This window comes from Haemaphysalis longicornis, unplaced genomic scaffold (genome assembly GCF_048455015.1).
Source record: "Haemaphysalis longicornis isolate Haplotype H1 unplaced genomic scaffold, Haemaphysalis longicornis Haplotype H1 scaffold_5, whole genome shotgun sequence".
Taxonomy (NCBI): domain Eukaryota; kingdom Metazoa; phylum Arthropoda; class Arachnida; order Ixodida; family Ixodidae; genus Haemaphysalis; species Haemaphysalis longicornis.
In genome coordinates, this window is record NW_027526385.1 from 183,266,966 (window position 1) to 183,280,214 (window position 13,249).

Genomic DNA, 13,249 nt, shown 5'->3' on the forward strand with positions numbered 1-13,249 from the left:
GCGACGCAGATGCTTTATCTCGTTCACCTTTATCCATTAATGCGCCCGAGATTACAGCCATTCATTGCACACAGGCATATGAACCACTTGAGGACATGGCAGGGCAGCAACGCAAGGACCCTTGGGTATCTTCCATTTTTGACATGATTTCGAACCCTACGGAACGTTCCGCCTCGCGGGCACTGCGACGTCAGGCCGTGCATTTTTCCATTCGTGATGGGCTTCTGTATCGCAGGAATTACCTCCCCGAAGGCCGCAAGTGGTTGTTGGTGATCCCTCGTCACCTGCGCTCTACAATATGTGCTAATTTTCACACGAATGCGCAATTCGCCCACGCAGGAGTCTTTAAGACCTACCAGCGGTTGCGGTCTGCGCTACTTTTGGCGAGGAATGTATTCCTTTGTAACAAAGTTCATCAAATCATGCCGCGAATGCCAACGTCGCAAGTCTCCGCCGCAGTCACCAACCGCACCGTTACAGCCTTTGCCCTGCCCCGCGCGCCCTTTCGACCGGGTCGGGATAGACTTATACGGCCCTCTACCCCTGACTGCTGCCGGCAACCGTTGGGTTACTGTCGCCGTCGATTACCTTACGCGATACGCTGAGACTGCCGCGCTACCGGCTGCCACAGCGCGCGAAGTTGCAACCTTCATTTTGCACCGTTTCATCCTGCGTCATGGCGCACCACGGGAACTTCTCAGTGACCGGAGCCGTGTCTTTTTGTCAGAAGTGGTCGAGGCTCTTCTCAAAGAATGCAACGTCACCCACCGCAGCACTACAGCCTACCATCCCCAGACTAATGGGTTGACGGAGAGATTTAACCGCACCCTTGGTGATATGCTCGCCAAGTGTGTGTCTGCTGACCACTCCGATTGGGATGCGATTCTCCCCTTCGTGACTTACGCGTATAACACCGCGACGCAGACTACTACAGGGTTCTCGCCCTACTTCCTCCTCTATGGCCGTGAAGCATCCTGCCCTCTCGACACCATTCTAACCTACCGGCCCGACGCTTCCGAATCCACGCCTGTTTCTCAACTCTGCAGCCACGCTGAGGAGTGTCGTCAGCTTGCTCGCAGTTTTACCTCCGAAGACCAATTCCACCAAAAACATCGGCGTGACGGTGACAACCCACAAGTGACTTTCTCTCCCGGCTCCCTCGTATGGCTTTGGGTACCCTCCACTACACCTGGACTTTCTAGCAAGCTCCTTTCCAAGTTCCATGGACCGTACCGCGTACTCGAACGAACTTCCTCCGTTAATTACGTTGTGGAGCCGCTCACCCCGTCGCCTGACCTGCGCTGCCGCGGACGCGAAACGGTACACGTGCATCGCCTCAAGCCGTACTACGACCCTTCCGTCGTGACGTGCCCTTAGGTCGCCAGGGTGGCTCCCTTCGTCGTGGGGGTAATTGTAGTGCGAAAGACGAGCAAGTGGCGCGCAGCCACCTTGCGAGCACTAACGAACGACTGATTCGCTACGCGGTCACAACAGTCAGCATTGTCCTTGTGATTGGCGTATGCCCGCTCAAGGGGATTGACCACCTGGTTTGTACAGACGACGACGAGGCAACAAGGTCAGCCACTGCAGCGGCATCGTCATCGGCATGAAGCTCGTGGAGTGCTCGAGACATTCTGCCGGCTGGGCGACCGATCCGTTTGCCACTTCTGAGTACCCCTCCTTCCTTCCGCTGTCAAGGCAATAAACCCGCCTTACAATTGGAACTTTGTAGTACACACTTGTCAGACTAATTGGGCGGTACCCTATAGAGTTTTGCTTCGTCGTCGGATTGCGGAATGAAAATCTTGTGCGACTCAAGAAATGAAGGCGGGAGAGCCCATCATAATATGACTGTATGTACACTTTACACAATACTTGACTAACGTCATCCTAGAACGTTTTGTAGAAAACTGCCGTTATGCCATCGGGGCCCTTTGTCTTAACGGGGTTCAGCTCATTGATAGATTTTCTCACCTCTCAGCAATAATATCCCTTGCAATATACTCTTACATTTCTTTGTCCAAGCTTTGCAATAAGCATAAAAACTCATCTTTAAATTTAGCCGCATCAACACAAAAAGGCGCGAACAAGTTTTCGTATTGATCACACAAGCTATGTCGAATGCTACCCTGGTCATTATGCACGACACTTTCATTCTCTATTACAGTTAGCGCATTGCTGTGAGCGCACCTTCTTTCTGAGCTTAACGCTCTTTTGGTTGGCGGTTCGCCGAGAAAAATACGTTTGGCTCTTCTCGTGCGTACAAGCGCACCGCGATATCTTTCCTTATCAAGAGCTTCGAGCTGGGCTATGAAAATTTGAATACCTTTTTTCCGCGCGGTTTTTTTACCACTACATCCAGGGTACTTCATAACAAACCTTTATTTTGCCCTTCGTCGTGCTTTTTTGACGCACGATATCTCCAGCGCTATCCATTTAATTTCTGCTTTAAAATGTTCCCGTTTAAGAATGTAGTCTGTGTCATTGGCACTTCAAAAATACTTTTGACCGCATGCTTCAACCGCTGCGACAAAAGCTGGTGTCGTTGCCTTCACGCTACCGCTTTGCCTCGGCCCCGCCAGACCCGTCGCTCCCGAGCTCCGTGCCCGTGAGTTGGCACGGACACTGCAGGAGTTGGCGTCGTCATCTTCGTCCCCTTCGCCTGTCTGGGCGCCTTGGTACTGCTGCCCTGGCTCGAGGTGTCTTGTGGTGTTGGCGTCTTCGGCTGACCAAGCGCCTCCTTTGGAGGAACGCTACGGTGAGGCTCGACACGACTGGTACCACCGGAGCAGGCTCTCTCACCTCCTAACCACTGGTCCCCGCTGCCGTCTCCTCCGTGTCCGCCTCGTCTATGAGGTTTTTACGGAGCTCTTCGTCCCTCGCAGGTCCGGTGACAGTCGCGTACGACCTGACGCTCCCACTCGCCTCGTGAACGAAGCATCGGCGCGACGAACACCGGGACACTTCGCACTCGCGACGGATGTGTCCCTTCATGTTGCAACGCAAGCACTGGGGAGCCCGGCGTGAAACTACGGCGAGAGTCACGTCGCCCTCAACACGAAGCTCATGTAGCAAGTCGTCCACCGTCACACGTGCCTTTAACTTCACGGTCCCCGAATGCAACGTAGAACCTTTGTATTCGATGCCGTCGACCCGCCACGACTACCTGCTCTCATCGCCGACGCGCCCGTGGACCGCAAGCGCAGCTCGGACGGCGTCGTCCGGCACGTTCCGCAAAAGCCAGTGAAGTTTCTGCGGGCTTCCTGGTTTAAAGGTGTCGACATCGAGGCAGCACCATCCGCTGATGTGACGTAAACAGCCCAGACTTGACTCATGTGATACGTCCCCAATGCAAAAACATCGGGGAGCAGCGCCAGACGAGTCGAAGTACCACGAAAATCTTCCATGCGATTAGGACGCGCACGCATATCCACGTGAAGAAACACCATGTTCAAAACAGACTGTCCTGTAGGAAACTGCGGCAAAAGAACTTGACTCTTCGTCATGCTGAACGAAAATCCTGTTACCGCTGGCCGAAGTGCCCCCCCCCCCCCCAAACCCGCTTTTTTGGGCGGAGCATGACATTCTGCGTTCATGCGCTAGCGCAACCTGAAACAGAATCCCCCTTAGCTGCGCCCACACGAGGAGACAGGAAGACAGAAGGTAGGCTTATCGAGCCCAGAGGTGGGTCTACAAGCCTCGCTCATTCGAAACCTTCGCGTGAAGTGCAAACCGCATAAAGTATGATGACGGCGTTCACATGGTTTGGATAACCGCCGAAGGGAACAGCGCCTGGGGAGGCCAGGATGGGGAGGGCGCTCTTTGGCGGTCGCGCATGAAACAAGAGGGGGAGGCAGTGAGAGAGATGACTCTAAAAGTACGCGTGCTGCCCTATGTTGCCGCCTTCGCCGGATGCTCCTCTCCGTTTTCTTTCTTCCGTCGCGGCTGCGTTCGGTCGGCTTTTGTTTCACTCATTGATGAGCCACGTGTGTCAATTCAAGTGACGTCGCATGGGTAATTGTTGCGGGTCTTGTTTAGAGTTTCGAGGTCCAACCAGCTTCAAAGCGTGAATTGGGGCCACATTTTCTTAGCCTCTTCATTTATCGAACGATATTCCTTTACAGAAAAAGCCCCGAACAAATGCCCATCACATTCTCACGATTTTGTTTCAGCACAAACGTAAAAGTGGGATAGGGTTCTAGAAATCACATAGCTAGTGAAGGAAACACGGAAAGGGTGTGATATCGTCGCCGAAATTGCTGGGCCCCAAGGTTTTCAAAGATCGAGAGTACATTTCTGTTATTCGAGCGACAAGTGGCGCTCTATGCCCCAGCTTGCCTTGCGCCAGAAAACCCAGCCATCATAATCATACGTTCCTGTTATTCCGTGCGAACTAAACACAGGTCAATCTTTAAACTGCTCCTAAAGTGAGGGTCTTTTTTTCCGATTAGACTTAGAGCTACAAATTATTCGCGAGATATATACTTTCGTGTGCGGATCGACTACTTGATTCAGCCATTGGGGCAGAGGGGGGAGGTAGGGGGGGTGGTTGGAATGGAGTTTTACTACAAAGGCACGAATTGTTCCTTCCAGAAATTTTTTATTACGTCACAGGCCCGTTCATATTATGTCAAACGGGATTTCGCTTCTAAACCGAACGTGCATCCTCACGACAAACTAATCCTGATGTTTGTTCCAACCAATGCGACATCCGACGATTCTGGGTTTAGTTGCAACTTGCGCGCTCTTATGTTTGCTTGTATGTGTTACACACCTGGTTATACTGCAACACCCGGCGTTCGACGGGTGCTCTCGCTTGTCTAAAGTTATTTCTGGCTCTGCAACATTCAGAATAACCGAGGACCTGGAAGCGCTGCGGGGTTTTCTTAAATATTCGGGCAGGTGAAGTGCACTCCGATTTTTAGGTTGATAATTCTACACGTGTCTGCATCTAATATCAAAGTGCGTGTGTACAATTTGTGTACCACGCGTTCACACTACGCGTTATGAATCTGTCCTTATTTGTTATTATACATAATAGCCTCAAAACGGCGTTCAAAGCTTTGGTTATTTTTTAGTACGCACGAATTTCTCAGACCTGCAGCGAGTAAGGTAATGGCAAAGGGAGCTTGAGACGTCGTGCCCTAACCATTTCCATCTTTCTCTGCTGCAGGTTCGATGCTGGAATCACCGCAATGGCTGCAATGTCGCCACGACTGCTGCGGACATTTCCAGACACTTTCACTATGAGTGCGGGCACCATTCGGCAACGTGTCCCAAATGCTCTGCGGAAATTCTTGCCAACGACGTGTGCGCACATCTGGAATCTCGCTGTGACGCCTCGAGGGAACCCAGTACAGCTTCCGTTCATGCGAGAACAAACGCTTCCGAAGACGAAGAAAATCTCAGTGCGACAAGGTCCGACCTCTCCAATGGCTTTCAGCGAATACACAACGCCGTCTCAACGGCCATGTCGTCGATTCAAGCCGAGCTGAGAAAACTAGGCCGCACTATGGAAATCGCCGTCACGGCTACGGCTCCTCGGCACGAAGAAGCGGACGAGAGAAGCTTTCAAACAAGGTTACTCCAAGAAAGTCTAAGCCAAATGAGCATTCACGAGGCCAAGCTAAAAGATCAGCTTGACGAGTTCACGCAGAATGCGTATGCTAATCAGCAGACGTTTTATAACAGCTTTGTTGAAAAAAATGAGGCCTTCAAGCAAAGTATAACCGACACAATTTCCTCAAGAATAGACCACAGTGGGCTCGCTACACAGTTCGCTGCTTTCAGGGAAGCAATGGGAGACGGACAGCGAGAAACTAACGCCGAGTTGGATCGACTTTCACACGCTATTGATCGCCAAAACGATCGAATGGGGGAACTTCTTCGGAGTACCGATCCCAGTCCAGAAACACGGGTGCGAAACTCTGCAGAATCTGCAGAAGCGCACAGCGATAGTTTGGCGCAGGTTATGTCTAAGATTGCTTGGGCGCAAAGCAGCTCAGCTGAAGACCGCCAGAATGCGTTGGCTCTCCTGCCTTCGATCATTCCAGCTGCCACAACGCACACGTGGACGTTGGAGGAATATCGCTCGCGAATGCAGAGAGCAGGATCTCATTACTTACCCCCCATTATGCCGAAGCCGGTGTACCTGAGAGGCTACTGCGTGTCTGCAGGCGTTCGTTTTATTAGTGTTGAGGAAGTCCATTTGGAATTTGGACTCCACAAAGGGAAACTGGATCGCTATCTCGAGTGGCCGTTCAATCTTCAAATCAGGTTGAGCATTCTTCACTCAGAGGGAAACCGGAAACTGGAGTTTTGTATGACACCAAGTAGAATTCCATTTTATAAGGACCGCTTTTCACGACCGTTCGAAGCGAGCGACAGTTTCGTTACAGTTTTGAGCCCATTTTTCAACACAGTAGAACTGGACGCATGGGGCTTCACCACGGACGGCCGAATGCTCCTCAGGTGAGGCCTCCCCCACCTTGAGTGAATTCTCCACTTCACTCACTGTTCGCTGACTCATTCGCACATCCAGAAAGATGCAAGTGCAATTTCTTCTTGGGCCATTCTTAGTTTATACACTGTTGCAAGTTCACTTAGACGGGGCGGTTTTTTCCGGAGGAGGGCTAACGAGTAATGCTTACTAGCGCGTACATAATAATAGCAATACTCATAACTCCCCAAAAAGCGCATTTTAGCGGAAGCACAGACTTCCCCTCTGAACATTAATGTCGAAACAAATATCTCCTACAAGCACCATTGCGTTCTCTTCTGGTATAAAAATATCTAGAATGAAGTAAACAGTAAGGGTGCGACTAAAATTCTTAAATTTCCTGCATCAGTACTTCTCACAAAAAAACTTTGTATTCCCAGTTGTAAAAAAACGCATATACATTTTATGGTCAAAAAATATTGAGCCTGCAAATTCTCTTCAGTTCGGCTATACTGATAATTACGACCATCTTACGCAGTCACGTTGCAAATTTGTCCGTTTCGGCAAGTTATAAAGCGTCGTAGAATGTTAGAAGCGTCGTAGAATAATGCGTCGTACAGCGTCGTAGAGCGTCGTATAAAACTTGCAAAACAATTTTTGCGCTCTCGTCCGACGTGCCATAATATTGTGGAGTTCTTTTAGTCTCAAAATTATAAACATTTGGGCTTCTTTTATACCCCCAAAAGCATTAAATACGATATCTATAATTACAAAATGTCCTAAAACAAATAATGATCTACATTACGGCGATAATAGCGATTTAACGTGTTAGTCAATTAGATATTTTACGGCAAATGCTGCTCTTAGACGGTTTTTCGCTTTTAGACTTATTGTATTCGTGTTTCCGCGGTTTTATAAGCGTTTTATGTTTCAGTCTTCTTTTTTTACGAGGGATGCATAAGATTTATGTGTTTTTCCTTAACATTTCTATTTCTAATTCAGTCAAGGGCGTCTTTGCTTGGCTTTCGCTTGACGTGACGCTTTACTTGACTCGGGTAGATGCGACGCATTTACTCGAGTTCCCCCCGTGGGATTATGCGGGCGGCTTTTTTTGGAACACCGTTCCGTACAACACTGCACTCGCCGACGCAACGAAGGCGCATTCCAAGCTCTTGAAGACGAGCCGGGAAACTGGGCAAGGGAACGTCGTAAGCGTCGGTATCGGTCGCACCAGGCCGACTGGTGTTGGCAGGTTACAAGTTGCGGACACAGGACTGGGGAATTGTCACGTCCGTGGGTCACCGGTGCTGGGGTGGGCTCACTGGGCTTCGTCCTTCCGCTCTCTCAAACGTCGGTGGCCAGGCGTGGAAGACATCTCGCTACTACCGTGTTTCAGCTCACACTAGGGAACAACTCGTTACTGGAACGCTTCTGTAGGAGACGTTTCAGATCCGGACTTTCGACGCCGGAATTTTTTTACTGGTTATGCGGGGTTTTCCACACACTGCGCATAAAGTACTACGGCAGCTGCAGCGCCAACCACTGCATCGTACTGAAACTTCCTCAGTATTTTAGGGCAGGGGTCGGCAACCTTTTGAGGTGTAGTCCCGAGTTTCATGGAGCCGACATTAAAGACGGCCGAACGGAAATCAGGGGGGGGGGGTGTGCTACGCAGGCAAATAAAAGAAATCCGGCGATTTCAAAGCTCTATTCCACAAAAATTGACAACAATCTGGTTAAGTGTGAAAATGGGGTACAGTGTAAACAGGAAGCGACCAATTCTCTGTTCTTGTCTCCCGTCTAACCCCATTTGAGTTCAAAACTAACGTGCCGGCCCTGGTATAAAAAAATTGGCCGCGTATCTGCTCCTTTCGTTGCAAATGTCAAAAGACGATAGTCTTTGTCGGCTATTGCGAAGTAAATGCCTCCCTTCGCTTTGCCGCTCACCTCTCATGTTGTTCCTCTTGCGTCGCGCTCCTCCCAAGGCAAAGACGCCAAAGGTTTGCTTAAATCATTTTAAATTTCCCGCGTTCCACTGCTCCAAACTGGGTGTCTCGATGCGAACGCTGCTGTACGGCGGAGACGCGCGTTAATCGAGGCGCCCTACTTCGACGTTTATAGAACCGCGTTTCCCTCCTCCACGTGCGTTGCAAGCAGAACGTGGAACCTATCTAGTGGAACCTTGCGTAACTGTTGCCGGTTGATTTCTTAAAATGGCGCAAGAAGCTATAGTGGCGCGGGCGACAGTAGGCGACGGCGAAGTGAATTCTTTTTCTGCAGTTGATGAAGTATTTAATTTCGCAAAAGCAAGCATGTTTGATTTTTTTATAAAGGAACACTGCAAATATCACTTCTGCATTGATTTGCTGTCTCATATTTGCGTAATGTCTTGTTCTTCTTCAACAATGTCGACAAGTATGAACCTTACACCGGACATAGACGGGTAGATGTAGCTGTGACTGTATAAGACTAATGGGCAGGCATTGTTTTGCTTTGGCATGGTGGCTGAATCGAGTCACAGACGGACTGACATACAGACATACAGACAGACCAAAATTTCTGGGTTTAAGGAGCCCAAGAAAGACTATCGTCTTTAAAAGTGACAGGGGGAATTGTGGGGATTTCAATGACGATGAGGGGGCGGGGGGGAAGGGCATATTACTGCCTAGTGGGCCGCAGGTTTCCTACTCCTGCTTTAGGAAGTCGTGTTGCGATCCTCGAACACTGTCACAAGCCCCTGACACCTTCGCCTATTCGCAATCGGGACCCTCCTTGACATGCACGCTGTTTAGGGGGAGTTCAGCGCCGGGTTGGTTAGCAAAAGCTCGCGGGTTCGACTCCCGGCCACGGGGGCCGCTTTCCTGGTGGAGGCGAAAAGCAAAAATGCCCGTGTGTACGAGATCTCGGCGCATGGTAAAGATCCCCCGGTGGTCAAAATTAATCCGGAGCCCTCCGCTGCGGCGTTCCTCGTCGCCTGCGTTGCGTCGGCGCGTTGAAACCATACAATCTAGCGGTGGGAAGCGAAAAGCCCTAGTATTGGTAGATGTCACCGTGTCGCCTATAGGACCCCCTGGCCTACCTGCCTTCATTAATGGCACATCCGAAATGAGTTCTCAACAAAGCGCCCATGAAGTCCGTACAGATGGCTAACCAGCGACGTCTCAACCTGCAGCGGCCGGTGTTTACCCGTGCGTTACTCCGTATGACAATTAAGCCTTTTAAGTGCATAGAACTTTAGGTTCCCTCTTTGTCGTCGTAGCTTGTTCGCTGCCATGCTGTCTAGCCACCTCCGCAATCAGGTGGCGCAGGTGCATCTAACAAACCGAAACAGAGCCCCATGGCATAGCGTCGTAACGGACCCCAGCAAAGGCTTCGAAATCCAAGCCTTTATAGTCATAACCGTTCGAAACTCCTGAACAGCTGGCGCTTGTCGTACATCTCTCCGTTGTTTAGCGCAAAGAAAACTATGGGTACATTTGATGCAGCATCTGTGTAAAAACCGTCAGTCCCTGTGTCTATTTACTTATGAAGGGCCGTTGGCTTGGTTTTTACGATAGCATCAGCGAAAAAAGGGTCCGCCAAAAATGGCGTGTTCCAATCTGCGCAGCAATGCTGCGACACATGCGAGATGAAAGCAAGCGCAAGAAGAACAGAACTCCCGCTCCAGCGGTTCCTGGCAGAGAATGCGCTATCACTGCGAAGGTGCGAAATTCGAATTGCATTGAAAAAAAACCTCCGTTCAATTCATCAAGAGAGGAGTGAGACAGGGAGAAGAGCGTGATGGGCGGTAGCAACGAGCGGATAAGGGCACCGCGACCCTACGGCGGATTAATCCCGGCTCTGCACTTCCGACCACTTTCACGCTGAGTGTAACTGCTTTATATTTCTCAGTATGCGTTGAGTGTTTGCAACATTTTCTTCAGTTCCCGCTGCTGCTCACGGTGTCGCAGATGCAAAGCCTCCCGCTCCTCTAAAGTACGCATGACGAATGGAATACCCGTTTCAAAGCTACGTGCGGCCGGTGTTTGCCATTGCCAAGTTGACGCGGTTCCACCCGCACTGCCGGACGCCCCTTCCCCCCGCTTATCGCTTCATCTGTGCTTTGGCGCTCGGCTCCGAAAGAGATGCACCCAGTCGCACTATCGAGCCTTGCTTCTAACTCCTCACCATTGTAGTTTTAAATACGAATGCATTTCTTAGTCGGGGGTTGTCGTGCGTTGGCCGGCGTGCGCCTAGCAACAGCAGTGGCGCGCCTAGCAACCGGAGCACGTGGTATCTCGGGCGGGAGTAGCGGAGGGCACGGGGAGAGGAGGAGCGCGCTCGGCGTGTGAGGGCGCTCGCATCGCGGAGCTCGGGGGAGAGAGTTTGCGCGCGGGGCGGGCGTGTTGCGCGGGTCTCTCTCTCCTCTCCGCCTACCCTCTCTCCGCTCGCTGCGCTCGGAAAAATATATATTAAGGCAGTGGAGTGACTGCTTGCCGCAGCGCACTCGTCGGTGCACCCAATGCATTCGCATTTCCGCACGATCCGTTTCGGGGAGGTGGGGGGAGTTTTTTTCAGGGATGCTTATTTGGCGGCGCAGGAGGAAATTTCTCTGGACGCAGGATCGCGAGATGTTCAGTCCGTCTAGCCATTAAAGCTGCACTTAAATGTTTTTGATGATTGATGATCGTCATGATAATATTGGAAGAAACCGAATGTTTTTTTTTGTTTTTAGGGCTACACAAATGTGGTTTTGAACGAGAAAAGCGTATTCGAAATTTTCCTTTCCGTCTCGCCAATTTATTCACTTATTTGTGGTCCTCGGCTCTGACGACAGACTGGCGGGTCATCAGGGACTACATATGGCATATATCGAGCAGGGCAAAATGCTACAGGCAGAGCTATGCATGAACAAACAAACAAAAACTATGCATAGACCATCAAAGAGCGAAAACTAATATATTGAACGGTGACGTAGCAGGCTCTGTTCTCCCCGCTTACCCTATACGAGAAGAACTATAATTGTTAAACTGAGGGATTACATTGGGATATGCATATCCACGCCCGAAATGGGAATCCAACTTATTCACGTCATTCTAGTTTTGAGCTCGCATTTCTTTGTGTCAATCGTTTTTATTTTCTGCCCAGCCCTTCAATAGCGTACTCGCGCTCTGTTAATCCGCGCATTGCCTTCGGGTTGTTCCACACGAAGACTTGCTTGTTGAAATCGCCGCCTCCCCTAAACGTATTACCGTTCTTTTTGTTGCCTTGTGTCTTCGTTAAATGGGGAACCATGAAATGAAGCAAAATAAAGTAGTGAAGCAACTTCGTGTAAATGTCCATCCAACTAACTTCACGCGCCAGATGATCAAACAATGTCTTCTCTTTGAAAAGTCCGCATATGAACAGTAGCCGTCGGAGAGGTTCAACATGTGAAATCGTGCGTAGTCCATGGGCAAAATAAGGCGTCCACCGCCAAGCTAATTCCTAATGGCTGCACACGCAATAAGGCCGAGCCCGACTTTCCCTGGGAACGACGCTTACAAAAAAGGCGGAAAAGCAGCTTGAAGATAAAAATTGACTAAAAAAATCTCCAAGCTTTTGTTTGGAAGGTTAAGAAAATGTCAGAGTTTACGTGACTCTGGAAAATGCTTTACAACCGCACCTAACGTAAACAATGATATTCCATAACATCATAAACAAAGCAATCTCCACAGGAGCGCATGTTCCAAGTCATATTTTTGCTGGGCATTTTTTTTTCAACTCCAATGGTAGCTAGTCCAAGTGTTGCTTCATGAATATTCTACCGTCTGCTTATTTTTTTTTCCTCTTTGCAGTCTGTCACTGGAAGATCCCCCAACTGACTAGGAACCATCAAGAGAGCCTTTAGAGACCGAAGCCGAACAACCAAGAGCGAATCTTTTTCAAACATGGAAACCGCAGTTTATTACACTTAAGTGAAGAAATCTACTCGAAGCTAGAGGTATAGATAGCGATTAAAAAGTGCCTGAAAATAATCAGTTCCGAAAAAGGAAACTTGGGTGGTTGGATGCACCAGGGTAAAAACTAATTCCTCAAAAACACAGTTCCGTTTTTTTTGTGTTGTTTGCCTTCTTTTTTTCTTTTCACTGAAAAAGAATGTGTGCGAGAAAGAAATAAATGCGTACTTTTTGTCTGTGTTGGTGTACCAATTTCAGGTGTGAACAACTTCGCTAAAAGTGGTTACAGTTGGTCTGCTCGCAACTCTCGCCGGCCTTTTAAAAATACAGGTTCGTTTTCAGAGTGCTGTCCTGCTTTCCGTCTAAAATCACCATTTCTGCAAATATTTCATTAACGGCCTGGCTACACTCATACACTCTCCATATTTATAGACCTGCCCTTCATTCCGTCAACCTTCGAGACGCACAAAAACTGCCTGCCTGTGTGACATTGTGTTGGCGCTCTTTTGACCCCGACATAATTTCGCCGCAAAAACGCCCGTTCATGTGACAGGCGCAAGACGTATTTTTGAAAAAAATTCCGCGTTCTCATTCATTACAAAATGTTAGAAAACTTTCCTTGAAACACGTGGTTCAAGCTCTGCTGCGCCCTTTTCGCGCGCTCCTACTTACTCGTCTGAAACATTGCACGGACTCCTTGGGATAATCCAATTAGCCCTCTGCAATATAGCATTATTTGCCTTTTCTTCACTTCTTTTTTCACAACCTTTTTTGCATTTCACTTCTATCGCGCTGCCTTCCTCAGCCTTTTCACTACACTCGTTTGTAGCGTGAAAGTAACTGCCACCTGCTATCTTTATCACGATTTAAATGAATGAGCATGCACCTCGTC

The 13,249-nt window shown here is 49.4% G+C and overlaps 1 protein-coding gene and 1 long non-coding RNA gene across 4 annotated transcripts in view; one reads left to right on the forward strand and one right to left on the reverse strand.

The window, feature by feature from the left end:
- LOC144138869 (uncharacterized) overlaps nt 1–12,593 on the forward strand; it is a 40,691-nt gene extending 28,098 nt beyond the window's left edge. Inside the window, exons 2-3 of the long non-coding RNA XR_013315991.1 lie at nt 5,174–6,471; nt 12,256–12,593. This is a non-coding gene — a long non-coding RNA (uncharacterized LOC144138869). The remainder of the gene's footprint in view (nt 1–5,173; nt 6,472–12,255) is intronic.
- The window catches only part of LOC144138864 (spermatogenesis-associated protein 20), a 501,846-nt gene that overhangs the window by 148,547 nt on the left and 340,050 nt on the right, over nt 1–13,249 (reverse strand). The window lies entirely within an intron of this gene.